This window comes from Haemaphysalis longicornis, unplaced genomic scaffold (genome assembly GCF_048455015.1).
Source record: "Haemaphysalis longicornis isolate Haplotype H1 unplaced genomic scaffold, Haemaphysalis longicornis Haplotype H1 scaffold_2, whole genome shotgun sequence".
Classification (NCBI taxonomy): domain Eukaryota; kingdom Metazoa; phylum Arthropoda; class Arachnida; order Ixodida; family Ixodidae; genus Haemaphysalis; species Haemaphysalis longicornis.
In genome coordinates, this window is record NW_027526295.1 from 123,275,272 (window position 1) to 123,290,086 (window position 14,815).

Sequence of the window (14,815 nt, forward strand, 5' to 3'; positions counted from 1 at the left end):
TTCAATGGAAGGATTAGAGGGAGCCCTGGCATTCTGCAGGCGAAGCTCTTCACCGAGTCATGATGGAGTAACGTACTCCAACTTATGCCACTTCGGTTATGGAGCTCATCAAACCCTTCTGTACCTTTTAATCAGACATGGGTGGATAGGGTCATACCGCCAGAGTGGAAAACAAGCCGTCTTGTTCTACTGCTAAAGACTTGCAAATCTACGGTTGACCTTGCGTCGCAGTGCGCCCAACTGTCCTGGCAAGCTGCCTTGGCAAGGTATTTGAAAGATGGGGTGTTCCCCCTTCAAATGCGTTGTGGACTTAGTCACATTTGCGCAGAAATAAAAAACTGGAACCGCCTTTCCACAACCCTATTCCTTGATGTAAACGGCACCTACGACAATGAGGTTCTAGAGGCTATTCTAGACTCTCTAGAGCACTTAAGGATATGTGGGCACGTTTACCGACGGGTAAAACGCTTCTAGCCCAAAGGTTTTTTTTTTTCTTATGGCAGAGGACAGCCCAACATCAAAGCAATTCATTCAACGTGGTGCTCCTCAAGGTGGTGTGCAGAACCCAACGCTTTTCAATCTAGCAATAATTGAACTTGTGAAATCTCAGCCCAAGAAGTGTCTGCATCTGCATTTATTCCGACGACAGTTGCCTCTCGACTTCGGGTGTCAATCCACCTCAGCTACGATTGACGTCACCTGGGAGCGCAGCTACGTAGCTACGAGAAGCTACGTGTGGCTGCTGACGAGGTCACACGTATGACGAGGTCACACCTATGCGATTTGGTCACACCTATGAAAGCAAGGACTGAGAATATCTAGCGACAAGTCCGCTGAGGTTGGATTTAGCCGCAAGCCCAAGTTCCGGTATCCCAATTCGATGAATTGAAACTCGATACCTTACTCCAGACATCACTAATTCCTTGTAATTGTCTTCAACAAAGACATGTCATGAAGCGCACCTGTGACTTTTTTGACAAAGAAACCCACCGGCGTTATCCAAATTTTCTCGATTCTGACTAGAAAGACGTAGGGCAAGTCGATCAGGGGAGTGCAACCGCTGTACCGCGCACTTTTCTTTGGCGGCTTGCGCTACAGTTGCCAGCGCTATCCAGTACAAGCTCTAAAAACCTTCGAGAAATCCCGAATATTCAAGGGCATCTTCTACGCTCGTGTCTTCGTTTGCCGCGATGTGCGGCAACAGTTGTAACAACCTGCATTGCCCAAGGCCATCCTATTGAATCTACGGGGCCACTGAGACATTACAGACTACCGTGTCACTCGCTCGTGCAGCTCCCTCTAATTCGACCACGCTGTTCATTTGCAGCGATCGTCGCCGCGCACAGATACGCCCACGGTCACACCTTGTTCCCCGTTACGATACATGGCAACCCCCGGAACTCGTCTCCGTGTTCCGGGGACTCAGAAGAAGGCCGACTTTCCGTCCCTGGCCCTGAAACAACTTTCCAAGATGTTATTGAATGAACGGCACATCAACCAGAAACATACGGTTACAGATGGTTCGTAACGTCCTCGAGTTTAGCAGGTGCGGTGGCTATACTATCAGAATTAACTCCAATTTGATTCCGTGCGTGTTGCGACTGCCACAAGCTTGACTGCTTCTGAACTGGAAAGCATTCGTGGGGCTCTTAGACACATTATCGAAGCTGATTCCCTAAAATTGTGCATTTTATTGTGATTCCAAAGGTACAGTAAAAAGTACACGCGCAGCGTCGCGAAGCACGCTTTCCACTTACTCCCACCTCTTGACTCCGCCGTGCGGTCCTTTCCACCTGTGCGACTGTCCTTTCCACCAACTTGTTACAAAAATTCAGGAATAATTGCATCGGCCCGTCGTAGAGGGCCATGATATATTATTTCAATGGCTGCAAAATCACTGTGGAATCAGCGGAAACGTTCGGGATGATGCAGCTGTCCGGATTGGACATGGCAGTGAAACCACTATCGTGCTTACGATCTCAAGGACGGCTGCCGCGAAGATGCTTTGTCATTTCGGAAGTAGTACTACCATTAGTCAATGGTATACAGCGGAATTGTGATTCCGCGCATTTACAACCAGAACCCTCTGCTCCAGCGCCGTCTTCCGTGTGGGCTGTCTCGATCACAGTCGGCTATACTTTGTGGACTCGACCTTGGAGTGGCCTTCACGAAATCCCACTGCTTCCTCATCGGGATGGTCAGTAGGGCCTAAATGCGACACCTGTAGGGCTGAAGAGACAACACAGCAGTGGTTCTGAAACGGGGGTCCGCGAGGCCACTTCAGGGGTCCGCGAAGCCCTCCCCGCATGTTTACTCCCCCAATTATTTCTTCTTTTTGCGAGACCTTGCTGGAAATGAAAAAAAAAGGTGGTTTCGCTACATGACTTGTACGGTTTTCTTCGTGTAGCACATGTTCTAACTTTGCCGTTTTGCCCAACACACCGGCTATGCGACAAAGCCACACACACAAGAGGGTGGGTGAGATCTGCAAAAGAAAATTGTTGGAAATTTGACACGCATAAGCGGAATAGAAATAAAAGGTTAGTATTGAATAGGAATTTTGGCGAATTTAGCTGCCAGTGCATATTATTTGACATGAGGACACGATGAACATAGTTCATCGTGGGGTCCCCCATCGCTCTAGCAAGCCCGCAGAAATTCGCCGGTACACTCATTCCTGAGAATCATTGCAACAGAGCATGTGGATTTCGTTGCCTACAGTAGTTATAGAAACGAGGCGTGCTCTCCACCTACCTCAGCAGATTTGACAATAAAATGCGTTCACAGTCGAGACCATCTTAGGACATCGATCCCTACCATTCACAAGGAGACATGCGCTTCTATGTTTGCGGAAAGACACAAGCATAAACAGTCGACTATAGTGCCCAAAAAGGAACTAGAGTGCGTGGTCGTGCCCCCTCCTGTTCTCCCCCTTTCGCCTGCCCTCTTTGTCATCTCTTGAACCGAGCTCTAAGCCTGGCTAACCTCTGGCCCCTTCCATTCTCCTTTCCCGAAATAAATCAAAATGCTTTGTGCATGTAAGGCATAATCGTGCGTCTCATTTGTTCTGTACAAATACTGCAAACCATGGAGGAACGAATACTCAGGAGAGGCACCTAGCATCCCAATGCATTGCGAAAAGTGTGGAGGAAGTGATGTCATTTTTCTTGAGCCCGTGTACGATGTTGCTTACTTGTTTACAACTGCGGCTGCCAAATTTGGGCGAATAGAACGGACAAATTTTTAAGGCGCTTGGTATGTGGCTGTCTCGCTACGCTTGCAAACCAGCGGAGTCGCTCCGACAAATGTTTTTAGACTAGGCCAGTTTGAAAACTCCGCTGTCGGAGGCGGCCTTAACTCATACCCCGGCCGCAGCGGCGCTTACGTCGCGTCGAGATCGGCGGAGCTAGCCGCTGCCGCCGCCAGCGACCTGCCGGGAAAATCCCCTTCGCTCACCGATGGCGAGAGCCGCAGTTCGTTCTTTGCTCACTGTGTTTCTTCGTTGTGAAGTGAAGTGAAATTTATCGCTGCTGAGACGTAGTGCGCAAAGACCGCAGTGATGTACCACCCCAAACAATGCTCCCGTCGTCTGCGTTCGCCATCCCGCGAGCCTGTTGCTATGACGACGACAAACGCTACTTTGCCAGGCTCAAGAGCTGAAAAATAATTCTTCTATCTCAAAAACGAAGGCCGTTTTTCGATTAAAACTTTGGGTGAGGGTTAGAATTGGCAAATTGAAGGCGAAATCAACAGCTTAGAACATCACATCTCTCCGAGGAATTAGCGACGAAGCTGTTTTAGCTTCGAAGTGGGAGGGCAGGGCGACGCCATGTTAGTCAAATCAAACCGGAGATAGCAAAGAATGATGGGGTAGAGTGCTGGGCTCCGTCGGCTCAAGTCATGGCGGGACTCGGCTTCACAAATGTGACGTCAGGGCCTCTCCTAATCTTTTCTTTCCTCCATGCTGCAAGCCCTCACTATCCATGATTTCCTCGCAGCCTGCGCCTGTAACTAAATGCCCTACATCAACCAATGGTGATTTTCTCCAAACTGATTCTGTTCGAACTAGGAGTCATTCCAAAAACGCAAAATGACCATAAGGCTGATTGAGATGTCTGTGAAACTTTGCCACGTTCTGCATGGCCTGTTTATCTGTTCTTTTAGAAAAAAGTGCGCACTTCCGTGTGCTATACCTGTCGCTCTCAACCTACTAGACTCAGCAATTTTGAATTGAATCTAATTGAACTGAATTGTATTTATTTTACAACCATGTTGCAGGAAGAACCGGAATAGAGCAGTTAAAACACCTTGGAAGCCCCTGGCCACTCTACACACCCCCTATTGTCAGCCTACACAGGTGTATACGTTGAGATGACAAAACTAAATCGTAGTTTTCATGGTCCTAAACGTGCCGTTACTTTAACAGAGCCACAATTTGCATGGCATGAGTGAGTACAAAAATATTGTGGGAGTACATGAGTTTCTTTGGAGCTGTTTCCCAGCGATGTGTATCCAAGGGCTGTCCACTCATCACAGGGAGTTTCGTTGCTTGATAATAAGAACATTTATTTTTTCTGGAGTTTTCATTATATCCATCGGGAAGTGCTTAGAGCGAAACCTTGTGTACACTTGACTCAGTTTTCGGCTCATGGAGGTACAAAAACTGAAGAGCGTAAGTGGCTACTTAAGAGATCCCCCAGGGAGCAGCTGAAAGTGTAAGATCTTAAAAAGCTCAGGGACGGCTGTTTCTCAATTATCCTCTTGAAAGCCTTGATCTCAGACTCAGTGCATAAGCTTTTGTAGGTGAAAATGCGCTATACTGAAAATGAGAAAAATGCAAACGAGGGAAAATATGGGGTTATTAAAAGACTTGAAACTTGGGCGAGTTGGTAATGGTTCATCTAAAAAATAACAACTGCGCTCTAATTAATTTGTGCGCAGTGGTTATTTTAATTATACCATTAAAGGCATTCCCCCTTCAAAATTTAGCATGCCTTGTTACCACTCGGTTCGACGTGTGACGAAGGGAAGATATTGAGTGTGATCTGCATCAGGGTGTCAAACCAGAACAGTAACCGAATTGAAACGGCAACTGAATCCAAATATTTGCCCGGAACCAAAACCGAACCGAACCAGTATTTCCCGCCAATTTGGAACTGAACCCAAAACGGTACCTATCGAAGGAACCGTTCCGAACAAATTCCAGGAACGTTTAGTGAAACGGTTCTCAGAACGGTTAGAATAAACGGAAAAACATCGAGTAGGTTGGACCAACCTAAACATTTTTGGAGCCGTTTGCATTTCCAAATTTCGCAGCGCACCCCTCTCAATCATTCCGATAATTTAGTTACACACAAAATAGCCGGAATTTTTTTGGAAGACGACAATCTAAATGCTAATAAATGAAGTGCACCACTAGTGCGCCACTGTTATGTTGTTTTAAGCGTAAGATTTACACTTCGTAATGAAGTCAGGAAGAAGTTGCCTAATGCATATTTTGTGTTCATTCGAGAATTTTTGAAACAAGTATTCATATGAGGTATGCATGTAGGAAGCGTCTCAAGTAAAAGAAAAAAATTGCGATCAACTGGTTTGATGCGAAGGAAATCCTCTAGCATTTTCAATACCTTCTCTCCATTTGAGCTACCGTTTTGCAGCCTTGGACTCCCAGCGACCATTACCGCTGCTTGTGATTACACTAAGCTACCATCTTTACTACAATCCCATCGTTGTCACCTCTCGGTAAGGTACCATTAGCAAATTGCTAGCTGGCTACCAATACTCAGTGAGTCATTACAGCCGTTCCATCATTCTAGCCGGTCTGTTAGCACATGGAAAGAGGGCAGAATGAAATCCCTATAAACGCCACCTGCAACTCTTGACAGGTAAGGGTTGACGCCGACGCCGGGTAGTGTTCCGAAGCCTGGGTGTTCCGAAGCCTGGGTGGAAGAAACCTTGCAGAGGGCGGCGACGACCGTCCACGAGTACGCCAAGACCTGCGGGCTGAGCTGTGCCCCGCAGAAGTCATAGCTGTTGATCGTGCAGCCAGGCAGTCCCAGAAGGGACCGCCACCGAACGTTATCGTCCCGAACAACTGCAAGGCAACCGCCGTCACACACAAGATAAAGACCGTCTCCGAGCAGATCTCGAGCATGATCAGAAGAGTCACCAACAGGAACCGAGGAATCAAGGAAGACGACGCCCTGAAATTGGTGCAGGCATTCATCGTGTCCCGCATCACTTACTCCGCCCCGTTCCTCCAGCTGACGAAGGGGGACCGTGAGGCCCTGGACACGGTGGTCAGGAAGGCGACCAAGCTCGCCGTGGGAGTGCCCGTTCAATCGTCCACGCAGAAACTGCTGGGCATGGGCAGGCACAACACTGTGAATGAAATGGCGGAGGCTCACCTCTCTAAACAAATGATCAGACTAGGTCCGACTGAAGACGGACGGGCTGTCCTCCGCAAGGTGGGATGGACCATCGAACCGCAACCAGACACCGAGACATTACCTCCCGAGTGGAGGGACGTCGTAAAGACGAAGCTCCTTCCCAGGAACATGCAGCCCGGGGAAAACGAAGGGAGGCGGTTTGCAAGGGCAAGGGCGCTGGCCTGTCAGCTCAAAGAGCACCCCGACGTCCTCTACGCGGACGCGGCGCTTCCCAAGTAGGGAACCAAGGCTACGGCGGCAGTCGCCACCATAGACACCCTGGTGACCTGCGCATCGGTCCTCACGACCCAATCGATCGAAGCAGAGGAAGTTGCCGAGGCCCTCGCGATAACACATCCGAGGGCCGGCACTATAGTCACGGACTCTACGAAGGCGAAAAGGGAAGGTGTCCGAAAAGGGAGCGTGTCCTCCGCGGCACATGCGATATTGTCCAAGTGAAGGCCCCCGAGGCGAGCATTAGAGCTTGTGTGGGTGCCGGCTCACTCGAGAGTGGAAGGAAACGAACTCGCCTACCACCACACCCGAGAGTTATCCGTCCGGGCCGAGGACGATCCGCCACAGCTGCGCCCCGTCACGAGCTGTAGAGAAATTACTGATATGTACAGAGAGCGCATATGCAGATTTCGAAGGCCCCACCCGCAATTGAGCCGAAAACATCAGACCGTAATACGAAGAATACATACGGGTACGCTAGCGCATCCCACACTTCTAAACAAGATGTACTCGGACAGGTACGAGAGTACTTGCCCGTTCTGCAAGGACAAAGAAGGCACTCTGGCACACGTCCTGGCCGAGTGCGAGTCTCTTGAGATCCGCCCGCCCCCCACCCCTATTCCCACACCCGACCCCCCGGCAGCAATGGGAGACCGTGTTGTCTAGCCCCGACCTGACGATCCAGCTCGCGCTGGCAGCCAGGGGCCAGGAGCTGCTAGACGTATCTGGGACCCGAGAAGAGGGTTCCACCCCATCCGGTGCCTGCGTGCACTAGCCATTACCTAATTTTGCTCAATAAAAGTTCATTCTCTCGCGCAGATTTGTCGTGTCGGTCAACAATTCTCGGAGGCAAAAACACCGCTATAGAACATGAGGAAATAGCGCCAAACTTTCCAGAGATCAAGACGTTCGTGAGTGCGCGGTTTTTAGTTTTTTTTTTTTTTTGCTTTTTGTCGGTCTTTCAGTCTGTGTGTTGGTCTCACTGTCTGTCTGTCTGCCTGTCTGTTTATTATTTCTTAGCTAGTTTGTTCGTTTGTGTGTTTGATTGATTGATTGATTGATTGATTGATTGATTGATTGATTGATTGATTGATTGATTGATTGATTGATTGATTGATTGATTGATTGATTGATTGATTGATTGATTGATTGATTGATTGATTGATTGATTGATTGATTGTGGGCTTGCTTGCTTGCTTTGATTTGGCTCCGCCCTTGCTCTTACACGACAGGTTGCCGTTCTCATTTTGAATTTCACTTTTACTGCGTCGTCGTAGCGGAAAGGATATGCTAACCTTGTACTCAACCTTCTGTTTATTATAAAATCATAGACTTGCCTTGACTTAACTTGATATGACTTGACTCATATAGTCCAGACTCCCAGATGCCATCCACATCAAATATTTTAAAGTGAGCGGGTGCGCAAAGGCTGCCTAAAGGTGCCGTGACCCTATTCGCCACCACAAGCGGGTACCTCCACGTCCCCGATTCCATAAAATCTGCCGACACTGAGTAATGCCAAGGAGCATCTAATCGTGGCATGATTTCTACTAAAGGTTTGTACCTGTGTTCAAAATTCTGTCACCTCAGCATTATTGCTTCTCCATTTTTACAGACTGAAATGGGTCGTGATTTTTTTTAAGAATAACACTTTCGTATACTTTCTTAGTGGCAGAATTGATAAAAACGGCAAAACGAATCGCCCGATTCAGTCCAAATCAACGGCTGTGGTTTCCCTGTGGAACAATAACAGCTAAACTAAATCTTTGCCTCCTACCCAGTGAATCGAACAGCTGAACAAGAATTCCATGTATCGGCGACGCTATGCGAGAAATGACTATGATTCCGTGAGAGACATGGGCTTTCTGATAACTACAGGGACCATCATAAACACAGACATTCAGAGACACGTGACATGGCTTTTCTTCCAGACGTACGGAATACTCGTGAACTACTAGCTAATTCGTATGCGGTACGGAGAATCACGTTTACTCCCCGCGTACCTTCCAATCATCTGCGGCAGGTACCTCGAAGGAACCTACAAGCCACTTCTTATACCCCTGCATTACGTGACGCGAATTCCGGTGGTCGGACGTGACCGGGTCAGCACAGTCTTGGAGTGCCTCAAGCATGCGTTCTTTGGCAAGATCAACGCTTCCAGCTGGATTGATATTGAAAGTAATTACCGGTTTCACAGAAAACTGTCGCGACTTGAAACCGGTCTTTGGCCTCATCCCTCCATTCTTAGAAATATTGTGCTCGAGGCAACGTACGCCAGTTTTCCAGACAACGAAACGTCTTTTGCAAGATACTGGTTTAAAGGGGCCCTGAAAGGCATTTTCAGCACACTAAATGAACTAGCGCAACCGTTAGATTGGGTCGTCAACGTCCTTTGTGCCAAGTATTACTCTTTTACGCGCAGCTGACAGCTTTTTCTCACCCTTTTTTTTTCTCACCCTTTCCTTCGTGTTTTTGGACGCCGCCATCTTCACATGTCTACATCATCGATTCCCACATGTTCGTCATGAGCGAGACACCCTGCTATTGGGCGGCTTTTTCACGCACTTCCGGCAAAGAGATGAGTCGTCTGCTCAGCGTCGGCTCACCGTCTGATCTGCCAGCGGAGTGCCGGAGTGCTTGGCATTTTACGACAAACGAAACAAGTGTAAAACAAACGCTTAGCCGTTTGTATTGAATGCAAGACGGCCATAACACGACATGGATATTCTGTTACCTGAGTACGTTCCATAAAGAAAGTGTTGAAGCCCCGTGGCACTTCTTTCGTGCAATCGCAGAGAACGCCCTGAGCCAAATGCCCGGGTTTGACGCATACATTTTATTCAACTTCAAAGCAATCCAGAGATGCGTTTCACGTTTGTGAATTGAAGAATGTGCCTTTCTTTAGTTTCCTAGTTTCTACACTATATCAAGCTCCAAGTTCAGGTCGTTCCACACCAGCGCTGCACAAGCGCACATGTGACCCACTAGTAGGAAAATCTAACGAAATCGAAGTGGGGATAAGAGTCAGCGGAGTTAAAATAGCTACTAAGGAAATGAAATTAACTGAGACTTTTACTGTACAGCGGAAACTAGGGTGCAGGAAGCACTTTTTCGCGCTAGGTGAACAAGCACAGCCGTCAGCAGCACGACCACACATCCGCGAACGCTTTTCCGTCAAAGAAATACAATTGCTATACGTGATATATTGTGGAAATTTGGGGGACGCTTATGTACGAGCGTAATACAATAGTCATCTGAAAGTAAAGTGTACACTGGTTGTACATATATACCTTGTATTACCATCCCGGGATCCCGGGGTTGTGGCCGAGTGGTCGGGAGCGTCCGGTATTTTATTTTTCAAGTCACAAGTTCGAACCCCCAAGGGTACATTCTTTTTTTTCGTAAGTTTTCTTTGTTTTCTGTCGATGTTATACATACTGAATTCATCATGTTTGGGCCGTAACGTGTATTGCTCCATGACCGAGTCAGGAGGCGGTCTCTTAGCCTTCAATCCAACGTCCGGGCTAATTGTGATTCTTGAGCCATATTCTCCCCTCTTGAGCCTGGAGAAACATTACTGCGTTGTTGTTGCCCTAGCAACGCCACCGCCATGTTGGCCTTGTATCCGTTATAATTGTCATGGCAACAATGTGAGGGCGCGCAGCTTGCTTGGGGGAGAGGTAATGCACTCACGTCTCATGCCGTTTTGATTCCTTCCTCACTCCCCCCCCCCCCCCTACCGTTGTCAGATGGTGGAGGGCTTGGCAACAAAGTGCCGCACCCCGGAGCAGCAAAACTCAACCAACCATCACCCCAGTCCCACCCGGCAACCGCCGCCGCCGCCATCGCCACCCCGCTGCCTCCACCGGGCAAGCCCCGCTCCGACGGCGCAAATCCACGCCGCTTCAGCAGTAACGACGTTAGCTCGAACAGCACTTGAACACTTTATTCGCGTTACGTGCGCGAACGCGACGTGCGGCGAGAAACGCCGATGACCAATGCAACACCGACAATGTTGACTGTCATCAAGCTCAGCACACGCACGACACAAGTCCTATCCTTCAGCTCAGCTTCACGGCATACGAACAAGGTTCTCACCTTTTGCTAACAGCACTTAAAAAGGCTTCGCGTTACGATTTATCCAGGTTTTCTTGGAGTCCCTTTAGCAGCACCGTAATGTCCGAGGGAGCACACACGAGAAATCGCCCGCTACATTAGACGCGCGTCGACCTTGCTGCATCGCATGGCCTCGCCGTGCGGAAGCAGCAACCAAGGTAAATGTAACTGGTAGCGAAGCTTCCATAGAAGCCCATACGTTCCGAAAATGGCGTCTCTTAAGCTGCTCATGGCAACGTTGGCTCATGGGGCTTACCGCCATCTGTGTGAGGAGGGAACACTTCCGACGGAACAAAAAATAAACCGGACGTGACGCAAGATCTGGTCAAAAAGTGACGACATTTCGGTGGCATTAGCGCGAAAATTTGACTTCAAAATAGCTTTAGCAGGACTGTGATCGCTGACGGCTCATGTCATTGCCATCTGATGCAAGTTGGCGAGCCCTTGGCGTGTGTGCTTCAAGTCAACGCTAGCTTAACTAGAACATACTCGTGACTAGAGAAACGTTCTTAAGCATACATACTGTCATATGATTCGACTCGGTTTTGATAAAAACGGCTTGCATTTTCTCTGAAACTTTATTCTGTATTCATTACTTCCACTGCAGTATAAAAGCAATCAGTTGTTTACCTTGATTGCAGCGGGTGGCAAACTGGGAACCAGGCACGTACCCCCCTCCCTCTTCCCCTCCTCCCGGGATTTTTTTTCTGCCATGGAATACAGAGCAGAAAATGGCACTCCACCACTCTGCACGGCCCCCCTTCATACCAAAAACGTGCCCCCTCCTCACCGCGATACAAATTTCTACCAACGCCACTGCTGGGTTGTTTAACTGCGTCGCACATACGCAGGTTGCATGCGCGCTTTAAGAATAGATCAAGGTTATGCCTGCTCGGTGTGTGTGCTTCAGTTCTAAGAGAAGAAATAACGCATAGTCATGCTATAATGAAGACATTTGAATTTTATTCCGGGATAAACATAAAACAACTTTACCACACTGTACAAAATCAGCACGCATACAAAGAAGTACAAATTGTTCGTGGGCACTACATACATTATGATTTTCTTTACGCGCCGAAAAATTGACTTTACCCGTAACACATAGCATTATGAGCAATGAAAGCCTCAACAGAAGAACTACTTCCCAACAAGAGAAAAGAACTAGGCACTGCATCTTGACGCCGAAAACCGGGCCGCAGGAATGCCGATTCACGAAAGTGCAGCGAGCACACCGCAGGTGTACCAGCGTCTTATCAATTAGACATGGGTTTCTACAGAACTTCCTGGCTGCATTGCAGAATTTCCTGGTTGCATTGTTTAGGCAAGTGTCGCAACAGATAAGTAAAAAGAGAAAAAATGGATCAATGCAAAAGAAAGCGACTGCAGTAAGTAAAAACACATAGCAGGAAATATCTCAGCACAACACAGTACTGCGATGGAAATATTGCTTGCACATGCAAGCTCGGGAAGGAGCGATCACTACAAGCGTTGTAATGCAATAGAGAAGGCACTGATATCGCCAATTAAAGCGAATCGTTTGAATTCGAGTGGCGCACAATATTTCCGCTATTTGAATACGCTGAGAAGTCCTAGATAATTGACACCACTTGCTCCGAGCCAACCTGAGGTGAAATCAAGATATAATTGGGATATAACAAAGCTTTAGACCCATTTTTTTCGAAGCACCGCCGCGTCCCCTTACACAACCACCTGTGCACGTATTAATAGTGCTATAGTTTCGCGTTACCTGTGGAAATGAGAGGAAAATGGTGCAGCGAAACGCCAGGCGTACGGGAGTTGCTGTTGCGACCTTGTACAGCACATCGTTTCCGTAGGTACAGAGGAAAGCGCTCCACTCCAACCTTTGGCAGCATCATCCCGTAAGACACCGTGCCCGCCGGGCACGGTATTAAACGTGTCCACCCACGATACAACGCACTTCGCAACTCCACGCACAGGAATAATTAATTCCGCACCAAATTAACAAGAAAAAACGAGTGCGAATGCGCACCACCAAAACATGTGAGGGGCGTTTCCTAGCAGACGAACTTTAGGCGCGCCTTTCCGAACACTACAAGGACTGCATCACAGAGCTATGACGTGCCATTCTTCAGAAGGCGCTACAAAAAGGGTTTTTGAGAATGAACAACATTTTCATAAATTATTTGCACATTGTGCCTAAATAAATGGGACTGAGAAATAAATATTGTTCGTAAAATAGAAATATTGTTTTATTGTTGAATAAAACTTGGTTTTTTGTTATTAGTGTTTGTTCCCTCCTCGCCTAGTCGCGCCTCAATCGCCACTCCCATCAGCCCCCATGCTGATGTCGCTGGCAATAGGTTCTGAACCGCCTTTCGCCCGAAGCTTCGCTGCCATTTATATTTACCTTGGAGCAACTGCGGTTACCGTTTTTGCGCATGCGCGCCCCCAGTCGCGCCGGAGAGAAGTGGAAAGAAAACAAAATGAGAGGAGGAGTGTTTTCCAGCGCCTCTTCCTCTAGGCGCGAATATTAGAACCGAAACTAGAAAAAGTAGCACTGGCCTGACCGAGTTTGAAGGACGCGCGCAGGCAGACACTGACGCTCCAGCGAGTTCTCTTTGACGTGATGTTGCCATTAGCACCAACTGCTTGCGGGCAGTGGGCACAGGCCAGAATCAGCTGACCATTGGCCTGGTGCGAACACGCTTTTTACTATACAGGCATGACTGAAGCAAGCTCCAAACATGGGGAAAAAGCGCATGGCATTTGAGCATCTTCGGTGACGCGGAGAACGTTCATCCACTTCGTAGGCCTCGGGTAGTGATTGCTACGATTCCAAGACGTCCTGGTAGGCTTACTTGAGGCCCTTCACAGCTGAAAACATGATTTTATTTTAATCGCTTTAGATTTTAATCGCTTCTTCATTGGTCGATTGTAGGGTTTAACGCGCCGACACAACACAAGCGATGAGGCGCGCGTAGTGGAGGGCTAGGGATTAATTTTGACCACGTGGGGATCTTTTACGTGAGCCGAAATCTCATACACACGGGCGTTTTTGCTTTTAGCCTCGATCAGAAAAGCGGCCGCTGCGCCCGGGAATCCAAGCCGCGACCTCGTGCTCAGCAGCGCAACGCCTTAGCCACTGAGCTACCGCGGTCTAATCTCTGCTAGGTTCCGAGGTCAGGATCGCCAAAAGAGGGATGAAGGGGAAAGCCTAAAAGCAGCTCCCATCAGACCATAAAACAAGGGTTCTCTGGCTGCATCAAGGTTCGCTGCACGTTGCGTCTAGACCGGAGGCGGAGCTGAACTTCCCCGATGGCTTCGCGTCCTGGAGTGCCCGGTGAGCGTAGCGTAGCGTTCGGGTCTTTTGGTGCCGCTGCCTTGACTGACAGGAGTGGTTGATCCACCATGAACTGTGGTGGCCTGATGACTTGGCGCAAATTGAGGCTTTCCGGCGCCAGGCACGGGTGCCTCGATTTGTGGGAAGAGCAAGTAGTCTGCCCGACACCAAGGCGGCCCCCCCAGAAGGGAACGATGGTGAGGTTACCCGGTGCAAAGCTCGGGTGCCTGGAGTTGACCGAGTGTCCGGCCCTACAGCGCGGGCCTGGCTGTGCCGGCATAGCTGGCGACATCCAAGCGCTGCTGCATGGTCGTCGCCCGCGGGTGAATGTTAGGTTTCTTGGCACACGTCAACTCCAGCCGGTGTTGCTTTCCCTGTTGTTGTCGTTGCGCCTTTAGGCAGGACACATACACAATCAGGGGTAAGCAAATCAACAAAAGGCAGTGAGAATAAATAGAATTCTTCTTTAATTACGGTTCCGACGTCTTCCTCTCCCTCTTCCACGCACTTCTCTTTTTCCCTGGCGCGTACCCCCACAGGGGTGGTTGGCCAAGTTTTCCTCTAGTGTTCTCCTTTATCTTCATCTTCATTACGACATACTGGTCAGAGTTACTCAATATACAGTGACAGATACCTGGCACTCATACAGACGGAATGAGTCAAAAACGTTTACACTCTCGTTACTACACCCCATTTGCAAATAGAGTGGCTGCTC